The sequence below is a fragment of the Gobio gobio genome, assembly GCF_949357685.1.
Source record: "Gobio gobio genome assembly, chromosome: 4".
NCBI lineage: Eukaryota > Metazoa > Chordata > Actinopteri > Cypriniformes > Gobionidae > Gobio > Gobio gobio.
Window position 1 is genome coordinate 54,855,294 of NC_137100.1, and position 15,023 is coordinate 54,870,316.

The 15,023-nt window shown below is 38.0% G+C and overlaps 1 protein-coding gene across 2 annotated transcripts in view; it reads left to right on the forward strand.

Moving 5' to 3' along the window:
- kremen1 (kringle containing transmembrane protein 1) overlaps positions 1–15,023 on the forward strand; it is a 96,179-nt gene that overhangs the window by 48,002 nt on the left and 33,154 nt on the right. The window lies entirely within an intron of this gene.

Here is a 15,023-nt window from a genome sequence, read left to right on the forward strand (position 1 = left end):
ACTACGTTATTAGATTAGAATTGTTATTCAAAGAAAGTAGAAAAGTATTAGCGTTTACCATGTGGTTGATGTCCAATGTCGCTAGCAGAGCAGAAATACATACCGTAATCATGTTTTGCATAGTCCCCGTTGCGTTGGATTTTCTCCTTACGTAAAGGTTTAGAGGTCCATCTATCGCTGTTTTCCATGTTCGTAGAGTTAGTTTGTGGAGTAAATATATAGGCTATAAACTGTGTGTGTACACAGCTTTTTTTTTTAAATGGTGGGTGCAGGTGTTTCGTGTGCGTTCGGCCAATCAGCGTAAACTTTTGTTACTGGTCGTTCTTGTCGTACTCTGAAGTAGGAGCTAATTCCAAAAGGAGTTCTTAAAACTAAAATCGCTCCCAGTTTCTGCGGTGCGAACAAGCCAAAAAACGGGTACTTCCGCCATTAGTTCTTGGAACTATGAAGCTATGTTCCTTTGGTGCGAAAGCCCCTAATATCTATAGAGTTGCAGGATGAATACAAATTTGCAGATGTTTACCTTTACAAAAAGTACTCATATGCTATGGTATTTACATGTTACTCCAAAGGTCTTTAAAGAAATTACAATGGGATTATCATAATAAATAATAATAATTTGTTACATTTAGCGCTTTTCTGGGTACTCAAAGCGCTTTACATAGAAGGGGGGAATCTCCTCAACCACCTCCAATGTGCAGCATCCACCTGGATGATGCGACGGCAGCCATATTGCGCCAGAACTCCCACCACACACCAGCTGATTGGTGGAGAGGAGACAGAGTGATGATACCAATCATATATGGGGATCATTAGGAGGCCATGATGGACAAGGGCCAATGGGCAAATTTGGCCAGGATGCCGGGGTTACACCCCTACTTTTTATCGAAGGACATCCTGGGACATCATGGTACAGTGCAATGTCCAAAAAACATTATAAAACCTTTCTGGTACTTTATTCTTAATGCATTGAGACTGTTTGTGATTAAGATTCAGAATTATTAAGGATGAACTGTTTCTTTAAATAGAAGAATGCATTTTAAGAGAAAAACACCAAGAGGGACATTGTTGCAAAATTGTGAGGGACATTGTGTGATTTTGGCAGTGTGATGTAAGAATTTTATTGACACATTCTTCAGTGTCAGAGTGTAAGTGTTGTCTCCACACTCACATTCACACTTCATGTCCTCAACATTTCATATGTTTTATTCATTGAAAGTCTCTCTGTCTTTGACCATGAACCATATTTAATCCTTAAAAAACTATATATACTAAATTATTTTCATGTTATTGGAAAGAAGCATATATGCGCTCCTGTTGTTTCTCAGAAAGTCACAGTGCAGTGTTTGACTGTGGTCCATGAGTATACGTTTTTGTCTTCGTGCCATTATGTGGACTCAGCAGGGCTTGAAGAGTTTACATTTGCAAAGTCGCCTCAAATCCCTCTGTACAGAAAACAAACGTAGCAGAGCGACAGCCTGGATGACCGATAGCCTCTTTCTCTCTTCAGCTTCACATTTGTTCTAGATGCACATGCTAACCCACAATGCGAGAAACAAAACGTTACTGTCATAGGCCTGTTTCAGTAATAAACAAATGTGTAATCTGATCGATGTCTAATCAAAGATAGATTACAATATGCTGAAGCATTTGGTTCAGGCACACGTGTAACACAATATTGCAGCCTTATTCTGTTTATAAAGTATGTCGATTTGATAAAAAATCTCTTTTTTTCTTGCCGAGTAGCCAAATCTGTTGGAGTTCTCACCGTTTTCTTCAGCTGTTATGTCATTCCTCGGACTGACGATAGTAACTGGAGTGAGATCAGAAAACACAAAGGAGATGGCTTAGAGATAGTTCACCCAAAATCACGAAGTTACTTGAATCCTTAATTCAAGTGAATGAATATCATTTTAATGTTAAACACAAAAGGAGTTATCTCTCAAACTGAACAAAGTTATTTCCATGTGTAGCATGAACACACCAGTTTTGAACGGAAATAAGGCCAATTACGGTTCAATTTGTTGAATTTCTTCTTAAATGTGTGTCACATACTGTATAGCTATTGTATGACTTGGAATATGACTACTGTCAGTACCGTCGCATGGGCTGTGCCAAGTGTGCGACCGCACAGGGCCTCGTGCCTTACCAGGGCCTCGCAAAGTAAAGTGACAGCTGACTTGATGTAAAAGCCGACAGTTAAAGTTTAAGTTTTTGTCCTTCAAAATACTATAATTGATAAAAAGACACAGCTAAAAATGTGTATCATGATGCTGTATTATTCTGCTTGTTAAAAATGTATTAGGCTATGCAGTAACTACAATAGGCTACAATATTCCTCTTTGCGTGAGACTGTGCGTGTAACAGTGATTCATGCGCATACATGTCAGTCAGCGGGCATCGCACCTCAAGTTAGAAAGCTTTAATCAATCCATTTAAATTTGATTTTGGCTGCCTCTGAAATGGGTTAAACCATAGATATTTCGCTACCTAAGAAGTTCAAGTAAATAGGCTACACTAGAAATGCGCGCTCATTGAAGGATGTGCATGTATTGCATGGACGGAGAAAGCAGGACGCCTGCATTTCATCTGACGGTACGCACAAAAGGTTTTTTATTTAACACTATAAAGTTAAATAACCATATAGCCTAACTATTACGCACCTTTCGGAGCATCAGTGCCGCAGAACGAGGAAAGCCTATAGGCTACTATATCTCTAGACGTTTTTAAATGTTTAAACTGCAAAAAGCAATTCAATTGTCAGACATCCATTTAGCGCATGTTCACAGAGGAAAACAACTGAAAAACAGCGCTGGTTGTTCTCTCAATACTGTCTGTTTATTTTACTGAGTGAGAAATCGCTTCAGATGATTAAGTGAGAGAAAGCAGTCCAAACACATTCAAGTGGATTCAGGCCGTTTTGCAAACACGTGTGACCAATTCATAATTTACAACATAATTTAAGCGTCAAAATGTGCGCACCGTGCAGTTCAGGTAGCCTACAGTTTAACTTCTTGAACCTAATGCTGTTAAACGGAATTTATTTTATTTTCCCCCTTAAATATCCACATAAACAACAAATAATTCGTCACTATAGCAACAGTATACCCCCGTTAATATACCCCTGGGCCTCGCACATCACGTTCGCACAGGGCATCGCACCCCCCTTGCGACGGGCCTGACTACTGTTATTGTACTTTGATGGTGATTTTTCTCCTTTTTGGATCTAGACAAAACACGTAAACCAGCCTTATTTGCTGGTTGCTTAGCTGTTTTAAGCTAGTCTCCCATTCTGAACCAATAAAAGAGTCTGAAAAAACAGCTACAACATAACAAGTTTGGCCAGGCTGGAGAAATGTCACCAGCCTGATGTCAGATGACAGATTTTTCATTTTAAAGAACATTCCCTTTAAAACAGCCTTGTACTGCCTGCCTATTGCTGTTTCCACCATGAGGAGGAGTGCAGAGGTGACTCTGTATATGTGTGTGTGTGCAGGTCCAGCAGACTGTATGATATGGGAAGTGAAAGCCGGATTCAAAACAGCAGACAGAGATTAAGTGAAAAGGGGGAGATCACCGTCAGGAACACTAGTGTTGATTTTAGGCACACGGTGGCATGGTGTTATGTCTGCTGGGTGTGTGTAGGAATGTCTTTGTATCAGAACAGACTTTAGGTTTTAGGCTTCACAAGATCTTGCCGGACTACACCAAATGAAACTTTTAGAAGAAGTACTCGGATCATCCCCAATTCCATATTCCCAATTGAATCTATCGATTCATCCATCTATCTATCTATCTATCTATCTATCTATCTATCTATCTATCTATCTATCTATCTATCTATCTATCTATCTATCTATCTATCTATCTATCTATCTATCTATCTATCTATCTATCTATCTATCTATCTATCTATCTATCTATCTATCTATCTATCTTCTATCTATCTATCTATCTATCTATCTATCTATCTATCTATCTATCTATCTATCTATCTATCTATCTATCTATCTATCTATCTATCTATCTATCTATCTATCTATCATCTATCTATCTATCTATCTACCTATCTGTCTGTGTCTGTCTGTCTTTCTGTCTGTCTTTCTGTCTGTCTGTCTTTCTGTCTGTCCGTCCGTCCGTCCCTCCCTCCCTCCCTCCCTCCCTCCCTCCCTCCCTCCGTCCGTCCGTCCGTCCGTCCGTCCGTCCGTCCGTCATCTATCTATCTATCTATCTATCTATCTATCTATCTATCTATCTATCTATCTATCTATCTATCTATCTATCTATCTATCTATCTATCTATCTATCTATCTATCTATCTATCTATCTATCTATCTATCATCTATCATCTATCTATCTATCTATCTACCTATCTGTCTGTGTCTGTCTGTCTTTCTGTCTGTCCGTCCGTCCGTCCGTCCGTCCGTCCGTCCGTCCGTCCCTCCCTCCCTCCGTCCGTCCGTCCGTCATCTATCTATCTATCTATCTATCTATCTATCTATCTATCTATCTATCTATCTATCTATCTATCTATCTATCTATCTATCTATCTATCTATCTATCTATCTATCTATCTATCTATCTATCTATCTATCTATCTATCTATCTATCTATCTATCTATCTATCTATCTATCTATCTATCTATCTATCTATCTATCTATCTATCTTTCTATCTGTCTTAGTAGATTTTTTAAGCATTTAAAAGAGTCAGAGAAAAAGAGACAGGTGTATGTTTTTAAAGATATGACATAGGTTATTTGTGTAGTGCATGTTTTTATAGTTTCAGTTACTTGTAAGAGAGAGGAATGCTTCTGGAAAGCTGTAAGTGTGTGTGTTTCTTTAATGATGTCATAAACTTTTTGCATTTCTTTGTTAGCTTGTCTTCACGCCAATTGAGTTGAAAGAAAGAACTGCAGTCTTGGTATGTTGAGAGAGCCAGAAAGAGAGTGAAATGAAGGTGCCAAGTTCTAATATGCCTCACATTTCATCTTTATTGTGTGCTGTAAAATAGCTATGAAAACATTGAGAGATGGGGCAGAGAGGAAATGTCCTATTAATTGTGAATAAAAGAGCTATGAATGTTGGAGATTTAGACAGAAAGGTGTACAACTCATCAGCCTCCTCTCAGACCTGTTCACCACCACCTGTTTCTTGTGTAAGGTTTATGATTGGTGTCTCCTTACAGATAGAGCAATCATAAACCTTACACAAATAGCAATGTTTAATCAAGGTATTAAGGTAAATCCCATTAATAGAAAAAGAATGTGTATTTATACTATTTATTTTGCAGATGCTTATATACCATGCAGTATATGCGATATAATATAAACATGAGCTACAATAATTTGAAATCTGGTCTGGAAAACTGTATCCATCCATATGCTGTTTCGTCACATATCACAGAGCAACGAACACAATGTGAGTTGTGATGGTCGATTCACGAACAAACGACCCTTATGAACTAGTCGGTCAAAAACATTCTCATAAACAGATTCAAAGTCGCTCGTGAATTAGCGTTTGGAATCAGACTCTCACGGTGAATCATTCAGAACCGTTACAACTGTACACAAATGACTCCCTCAATGACCCGTTCAAAATAATCATAGTAGACCTACTTACTGTATATAATAAATACTAATGAGATACTAATTTTGTAATATTGTACAATTGTAATGGCCTGACCTTTTGGACATGTATCATGGTATTCTTTAAAGTACCTTAAAGTACCATGTAAATACCATTTTACATAAATATGATGAACATGCATTGTATAAAGTATTCAATGTATCAATGTTTTTAATAGTGATATAATCTCTGTATTCAGTGTAAGTCAATGGTATTATAATACTAACATTGAATTATGATTCCATCACAGTACTTTTTGTCTGGATATTTTATGTTTTAGCCATTTATTTTCAGAATTTGTTGAATACTTTTGCATGACAATGTATATTAGTATATTTAAATTAAGTGTAATTATCGTGTAGTGTAAAGTGTTAAACCATTCCATGTTGACTTTAGGGAGGCCTAGACTAAGTCCGGTTATGTTTTGCTGCTTTGTATATTGTTTCCCAGAGAAACTTTAATGTTTAATTTTCCACCTTCAATCTGTCTAGACTTTAGCTTAAGCGAAAGTGCAAGCAACCGTTAAGCATTTGTGCCTTTTCCGTTTACACTGTTGTTTACTTGACTGTGAAATTGAATGGTTTGTTATCCACTTTCAGATGTCAGTTCAGTGAGGCGGGCTTGAATTGTTGTGGTTGAATCGACGCGTAATACCGCAAGAATGTCTATGTGTGATATAGATACAATAGACTGACAACCAGTCTCTCAAAAGTGTTGGACAAGTGTTGGACTCGGCCCCAACTTAAAGCTGCATAAAAGAACTATGTTAGCTACATTAAAGAAGTACATGATTGTCTATTTGACTGTTTTGTCATTTTTATTTGATTTAGAAGTATCAGCACTTGCACAGGCTCATACTTGAGTTTCATTCCTGCTGTAGCATATGTTTGCCATGTTGACCAAGCTCGGCTCTGAGCATATTAGGCAAATTTCCCTTGCTCATATTTGCTTTGGATACTGGTTAGCTGCAGCGGGCTAATAGTGTGGCTGGGGTTGGCGTTCAAGAAAAAGCTATTTTCAGCCGTACCCTACTATAGATTTTACACTCTTTTGTTGTTAAAGAATCCCAGTTTTTTTTATGTATTGCTCTATGCCAACATTTTAAAAGTTTATCATACATTTTATGATTATGGTGCATGGAAAGCGGTTATTAAAGAAAAGCTTTTGAACGCTGGCCAGACAAGAACAGCTGGTTTTCTCTCAGTTCAGATGGCCAGTAATGCTGAAACAAATTAGAGAGAAAGAACAGCGAAAAGGAGAGCGAGAGAGTGTTGCAATAAACCATAATGGCTCAACACATTGTTCTTACACGTCAGATTTAGTGTCACATTGATATTTGTGGTCACCATGGAAAGCCTTCTATTTTTTGTTTTGAAAAAAATGCACAGAAGATTATCAGTCTTAAGTACATATAGTGATTGTCTCCTGATACAATGCGTACAAATGCCAACTCTAAGTTCTGCTTAGTTTTAGATCCCTGTTGATTGAATCTACTCAGAATAAAATCTCTTATAGTTCAGAAGACTTAATGATGATCCTCAGTTATTTCTGAAATATCAACTTTGTCTCGGATGTTTCTAGTAAGAGTATGGAACTGTAAAATTGAAGGGATAGTTCACCCTCACATCATTCCAAACCTATATGACTTTCTTCCTGTTGTGGAACATAAAAGAAGATATTTTGAGAAATGTCTCAGTGGTATTTATTTTTGGTCACTGGTCACCAAACCTTTTTGGTTACCAACATTATTCAAAATAATAATTATACCTTTAAGATGAATGCCATAACTCATTCATTTGGTCTTGGGAGACATTTGCCTCGTTTCCATTACAGATTTGCACAAAACATTTGCAATATTTTCTAAATGTCGATTAAAAAACTATTGTAAAATTACAGGTTTTCCGTCACAATGTTATGCGACTTAAATCTTAATTTTTCCGATAAGTCATTCTGAAAATCGTGGCAACGTATATCGCAGCCACCGCACTATTATTATTTTTTAATCGAAGGAGACGTAGGCGTGTTATCCAAGGATTAATAGCAAGGAAAGTCCCTTATACTTGGGAGCGGCCACATATGAGGTGTTTCTGGATTTTTCTCCCTCATATCTGCTTCAGGGACTTGAACAATTATGGCATTTCATTGTTTAGAATACAGTATTCCCATAGTTCTTTTGTCTTTTAGAAGTTCAATAAAGAACTCTCTCGTCTTCTGTCTAAACATACTGCGGCATCTACGCCAGGTGACCTGTAAATGCGAACAAAATCTGTTTACATTGCAGTTTTGCAGTTTTGTATTCCTTTTTCGAATTGCCTGAAAAACCACCTAATGCGAGCGTTAAAATTTTTTTCGATAAATGGGAGTTTTTACGAAATTTAACTGTTTCCATTGGGATGTAATGGAAATGCAGCTATTGTTGAGATCTATTCTTAAAGTCCTCATGAAATCAAAATTGACCCCATTTACTGTTGGCACACATTACAGGTCTTAGGGTAAACAATTAATCCGCGCAAGTTAAGGTTTGTTTAAACATTTTTTTTAAATGTTTGTCGCAGTAATCTTTAATCAAAATCTGAAAAGTTAATTCCGGTCTGGAATGACGTTACTTCTCAGATGACGGCAGTTTGACAGCTTGGGTTTGAATATCCTTAACCACTCCCCTCCATCCGTTGGTCTGCTATGAGTGAGAGATGGAGAGGAAGAGCGCTGAAGTATCAGCGTCACCGTTTAAACTGCCCTGTCAATCATCGTCACAGTTCAAATCCCCCACTTTCAATTTAATTTCCTACCGTATCGGAGAGAAATGTAGTCGCTCGTTTATCTGCCTTTCGTGGGTCTTTAATCGTGGGACTCCTCTCATGTGTTTGCAAAGTTAATGGCCAAACGTATCATTACAAAAGTTCTCAATGCGGCTGCAGGTGAAATATAATGTGGATAATATTGAATAAATATCTTTTCATCAGGTTAAATACTGATAATTGCTCACTCAAACCACTTTATCTAATCATCTCCACTTAACCGTCAGACTCGCGGAACCGTCATGTTTGTAGTTTTTAACACTTTTTATCCGCGTTTGTAGTTCTAATCGAATCCTCGTCCATCTCGCAATGGGTTTTGGGCAATATCAGCCGTTAGAGTGCGCATCAATCTGCACTTCGGATTCTGACCGGAAATAGTAAACCATCCGGGAATCTTTGGAATACTCTTTTCAACACACTACGATTTGGGACATACTAATTCTTTTTTCGAATACTATTTAGTACGGATAGTATGCGAATTGGGACGCAGCATCTGTTTGCTCTCCATATCATTGCTGTCTACAAGACACAATTTATAAAGAAAGAAAGAAACCAAAAGACCACTGATGAAAATACTTCTATTTTTTATACTAAGATTCAAGAGTCATGACTACTCTGAGTGTTTGGCTTGGTAATGGATATGACAATGTCGATATGTTTGGTCTTGGCCGAATTCATCTGCTATGCTGCTGTTGCTGCAGAGAAAGTACGAGACTTGCTACTGCCAATACTTAAACGACACACTGATGTGAGCAATTAAGACATGCGGATGCTCTACAATAAGGCATACATGAATTACCTGTAGCAGAACTATAGAGATGGAGCTGGGGAAGGTGGAGGGTTTCAGAAAGCGCGCTGCAACTGCTACAGCAAATGCAGACCAAGCATTTGAGGGTTGAGCAGCGTGCTCATTGGCTACTGATACAGGAGGAACCAATCAGCTGTGCCCTATAGAGAATGATGTGATTGCTATTAGATTGAGTTGAGAACCTATCAGCCTGTGCCATCTAGAGTTTCATGACAGAACTTTTTTATTTACTTTACCAATTATATCGTCAGAATGACAAATTGAGTGAAAAAAGATTTTCAGGATGTTAAAATGTACCCCCCTTGTACTGTTCCTAAGAGCATCCTTTGCTTCAATGGAACCAAGAACATCTGACCATCTAAACAGAGACTTCAGATGTCACAAATTTGATTACAGACCAAATAGTGCAGAATGTCAGCCTCATTTACATCATAATGAACGTTTCATTGTTTAATTTAAATTTTAATTAATTAATTTATTTTTACTTTTTATTTATTCCAGATTTAAGATGTCCAATCTCGATTTTCACTGTGGTCTTGGAATTTCTTTAAAAAAACAAGTATACACATAAAAAATTGTGTATTTAAATTCAATTACATTTTACACAAAATGAAGAGTGATCACAAAAAGAGAACTCATTGGTAATGGTTGTTTCCTCAGGGCAGTTGTAAATTCTTGCCATCTCGTTTAAGAGTTTATAAATCTCTAAAGGCAGGGGTAATTCCCCATCCCATTAACCAGCCCGGACAGATGATGATCCCATCGTTACGGTAACACATGAAAGGCCCTGAGATTCTATACTCATTCTCTGAAGGGGGACTTAACCCTGCAGGCTTAACCGGACACACACACACTTATCATCATAAAGTAAACTCTTGCACACACACACACACACACATGCGCACATACATGTCCACACATTTTGAGGAGTCCTGAGGGTAAACAGGCCTGCGTTTGGTGATCAAAGCCACCTATTATATCTGGTATGAGACTTCACCCCAGCATTCTCTGTGGCAGTGCTTTCCTCTCACCCTTGAGGGAAGAAGGGGAGTGATTAGAGGTTAAACAGATAGATGAATTTAAGGATTAGTTTATTGATATGACTCATGCACATCGTGGGATGAACGAGTCAGTTACTTTGACACAAGTCAATGGAATTATGTTTATGATACTTGCATGGTGATTTTGAGTCCTTTTTGAACCTTGAAAGCTGAAGTCACCTTTCATTCAGTGTCATTTTGTATTAAGTGATCAGAATTTCAGTTATTTACTCATAATCTTCCCCTCCAGTGAGCTGCTAACAGTGAGAAGCCAACAATTCATTGAGTTACTGCGTTGAACTCAAGAACCAGAACAGTCACATTCATGAACAAATCATTGAAAAGATCAGTTTCAAAGAACATTATGATCACATTTTTGGAGATTGCTACTTCTCATGAACGTGCCAAGAAACACCGTCAGCGATGAACAATTAATTTGTGTCTGTTCCTCACACAAAGGTGTTATATGGTTTTAATTGTAGTAGCTATATGAGTTGTTTGGAACATATTTATTGCGCTTTTTTGTCATTTTGGAGCTTGGCTGGCCTTACTTCTCATTCACTTTCATTAAAAAGACTGTCCAAAGCTATTCTTCAAAACTTCATCTTTTGAGTTCCACAGAAGATCTAATGTTATGTGGGTTTGGAACAACATGATGGTGACTAAATGATGACAGAATTTTCAGTTTTGTGTCCACTATTCCTTTAAGTGCTCGCCATGTGACCCCAGAGGCAGACTGGATCAAATAATAAAGCCATATAGAAACCTGGCACTGTGTATGAGTATGTTTATGTGTGTCTGCCAACGAGAAAGATTCCTCTTATAATCTCCTCCATTGAACCTCAATTGCCCTCAAGACTTCAACTCCAAACAGGTGTCTCTCCTGAAGAGGAGAATACATTATTCCAAAAAAAAAAAAACTATGCAAATATCCATTTGACTGAGTCATAATGAAAATCCCATCAGGCTGGAGGGGTTTGTCAATCTCGATGGTAGAAATACACACTCCGCTCCAAAGCCAGACTGGTTTGTTAGCAGGCCAGATCTCATTCTCCTCAACAGAAAAGAAAAAAAGGAGGGAAAATGGGAGATGTTTAGCTGACTCCAACCTGAGGTTAAGTTTCCCCCGGACACAAAAAAGAAAGCACATGAAAAGACGCTTCACTCAATACACTTTCCTGTTGTAAAGAGAAAAGAAGAGAAGCTGGAAAGTGTTTTTGATAGGGGAAGAAAAGACCGTGGCACGCCCTTTTGATTCCACCGCACAATAGCTGAAATCAGATAGCTGTCGCCTCGGGGTCGAGCTTGAGATGTTGCATTGTAGCCCCTTAAAGACAAGAAGAATAGCTTTTCTCGCAATTATCGTTATTTCTGACGGTGCGGGCACCCGTAGCGCACGTGAAGGGGGATTCGGCTGGACTGTTTTATGATGAATGCTCGGTTCATGAAGAAATCAACCAATCACTGCCTTGTCTGGCTGTGTGGCTGTAATCAATACCTTGTTTGAAGCTTTTTGGGGTTTGGGAATCAAGGTTTAAAGTACACACCGGAGAGCTTGAAGGGGTTTTGAAGCAGACAAAGCCGGAGAACTCCGCAGGTCACTGTCTGGAAAGGAACAAAGCCCTTCCCTGGGCCTTCGCGTAGACGCCGAACTGGAGGTGGACATGCTTGGATGGACAAGGCAGGGGGAGAGAAAGAAGCTCAATAAAGCACATAGGTTCCTGCTTGCTCTAGGGGGTGTTTCTGTCTGACTGACAACCCATGAAAAGGCTTTTCTCTTCAGTGACAGTTACGCTTGAACTAAATTACGTGCAGTAACTAACTAAAAGCAGTGACGCTACTAATTAACATTTTTCAGTATAGCATGACACTTTTACAGCTGTTTACAAGGTACACTGCCATTCAAAAGGCATTAGCAAGTATGCATTTAAATCAAAACTGACAGTAAAGAAAAAAAATATTTTAAATAAATATTGTTCTTTTGCACTTTCTATTCATCAAAGAAGCTTTCCACAAAAATATTAAGATGTCTTTAACATTGATAATAATATAATATGATAAGAAATGTTTCCTCAGCACAAAATCACCAAATCAAATATTAAGAATATTTTACAATATTACTGTTTTTACTGTTTTTCATCAAATGAATGCAGCCTTGGTTAACATAAGAAATATATATATAAATATATTAAAAAAAGACTTTTGAACGTTAATGGAGATCACTATTTTTATGTCACATTATATTTATATTATGTCCTAAACATGCTAAAAGTTCTCTCTTTCTCAGATTGAATAGTCTGAATCATTCAGACAGTTCATTTTAATGATCTGGTTCATTAACAAGTCACTGATTCATTTGAATCATCAGTGAATTGTTCTTGAACCCAAGCCCCTCACCCCCCCAATTCAGTTTGTCAGAAAATATTGTTTAGTTTAATGTGTAGTGTAAAGTTATATGTGTTAATATAGTAATTTTGATGCTGTCAACACTAAATTATATACAGGTGCTGGTCAAATAATTAGAATATCATCAAAAAGTTGATTTATTTCACTAATTCCGTTCAAAAAGTGAAACTTGTATATTATATTAATTCATTACACACAGGCTGATATATTCAAATGTTTATTTCTTTTAATTTTGATGATTATAACTGACAACTAAGGAAAATCCAAAATTCAGTATCTCAGAAAATTTGAATATTGTGAAAAGGTTCAATATTGAAGACACCTGGTGCCACACTCTAATCAGCTGATTAACTCAAAACACCTGCAAAGACCTTTAAATGGTCTCTCAGTCTAGTTCTGTAGGCTACACAATCATGGGGAAGACTGCAGACTTGAAAGTTGTCCAAAAGACGACCAGTGACAACTTGCACAAGGAGGGCAAGACACAAAAGGTAATTGCAAATGAGGCTGGCTGTTCACAGAGCTCTGTGTCCAAGCACATTAATAGAGAGGCGAAGGGAAGGAAAAGATGTGGTAGAAAAAAAGTGTACAAGCAATAGGGATAACCGCACCCTGGAGAGGATTGTGAAACAAAACCCATTAAAAAATGTGGGAGAGATTCACAAAGAGTGGACTGCAGCTGGAGTCAGTGCTTCAAGAACCACTATGCACAGACGTATGCAAGACATGGGTTTCAGCTGTCGCATTCCTTGTGTCAAGCCACTCTTGAACAACAGACAGCATCAGAAGCGTCTCGCCTGGGCTAAAGACAAAAAGGACTAGACTGCTGCTGAGTGGTCCAAAGTTATGTTCTCTGATGTAAGTCAATTTTGCATTTCCTTTGGAAATCAGGGTCCCAGAGTCTGGAGGAAGAGAGGAGAGGCACACAGTCCACGTTGGTTGAGGTCCAGTGTAAAGTTTCCACAGTCAGTGATGGTTTGGGGTGCCATGTCATCTGCTGGTGTTGGTCCACTGTGTTTTCTGAGGTCCAAGGTCAACGCAGCCGTATACCAGGAAGTTTTAGAGCACTTCATGCTTCCTGGTGCTGACCAACTTTATGGAGATGCAGATTTCATTTTCCAACAGGACTTGGCACCTGCACACAGTGCCAAAGCAACCAGTACCTGATTTAAGGACCATGGTATCCCTGTTCTTAATTGGCCAGCAAACTGTTTTTTTCAAATTGTGAAATGGGGTATTGTGAAGATGCGATACGCCAGACCCAACAATGCAGAAGAGCTGAAGGCCACTATCAAAGCAACCTGGGCTCTCACAACACCTGAGCAGTGCCACAGACTGATCGACTCCATGCCACGCCGAATTGCTGCAGTAATTCAGGCAAAAGGAGCCCCAACTAAGCATTGACATACTTTTCATGTTCATACTTTTCAGTTGGCCAAGATTTCTAAAAAATCCTTTCTTTGTATTGGTCTTAAGTAATATTAAAATTATGACTTAAAATAAATAAACATTTGAAATATATCAGTCTGTGTGTAATGAATGAATATAATATACAAGTTTCACGTTTTGAACGGAATTAGTGAAATAAATCAACTTTTTGATGATATTCTAATTATATGACCAGCACCTGTAGGCCTATGTATTGTTTGTGTGCCAGTTAAATGCTGATGTTTTAAAGTCATATACTCTGATATTTATATATTTTAAAAATACAAAGCCCATTAAACTTCATTATTTAAGCAATGGAACACGAGCAAGATGTTCCTGAATATTGTTTAACATTTTATTAATTACATTTTTATTGCTGTTAACTTTGTTTTTGCTCAATGAAAATAAAGCTATAACGTTTTCAGCATTTTTGAATGAATCAGTAGAGTGATCGAGTCAGTGTTTCATCCATAAAGGCTGCTTCCGAAACCTGGAAAATGCTACCTTCGGAGGACACATTTCAAAGCAGGAAGGCACCAAGGCACGTCCGAATCTAATATTAGCTTCACTTCCTGTCTCCTGAGATACCTTCATCTGATAGATTCACTGCCTTTGATATCCCACAATCCTGTGCGTTCCATTCTGTGACAGTTGAGCTGGGGAAAAAAGATGGCGTCAGAAAGTTGCGTTTGCTGGTCAGTTTGTGTGTAAATGTACGTTTTTAACCAACATTTTCTACTTCTGATGTAATTTCTAGCGAGAATTTACCAATGTAGTAATTAAATATTTGTTTAGTTCTCACCAAAGCTCTCTCTATTTTGCTGCAGATCATTAAACAATTACACTGCCTAAGAAGTCTGTCCGAAATTAGTTGAGTGAGGTGCCTTCATGCACAAACGCTGCCTTACAAGCCATTG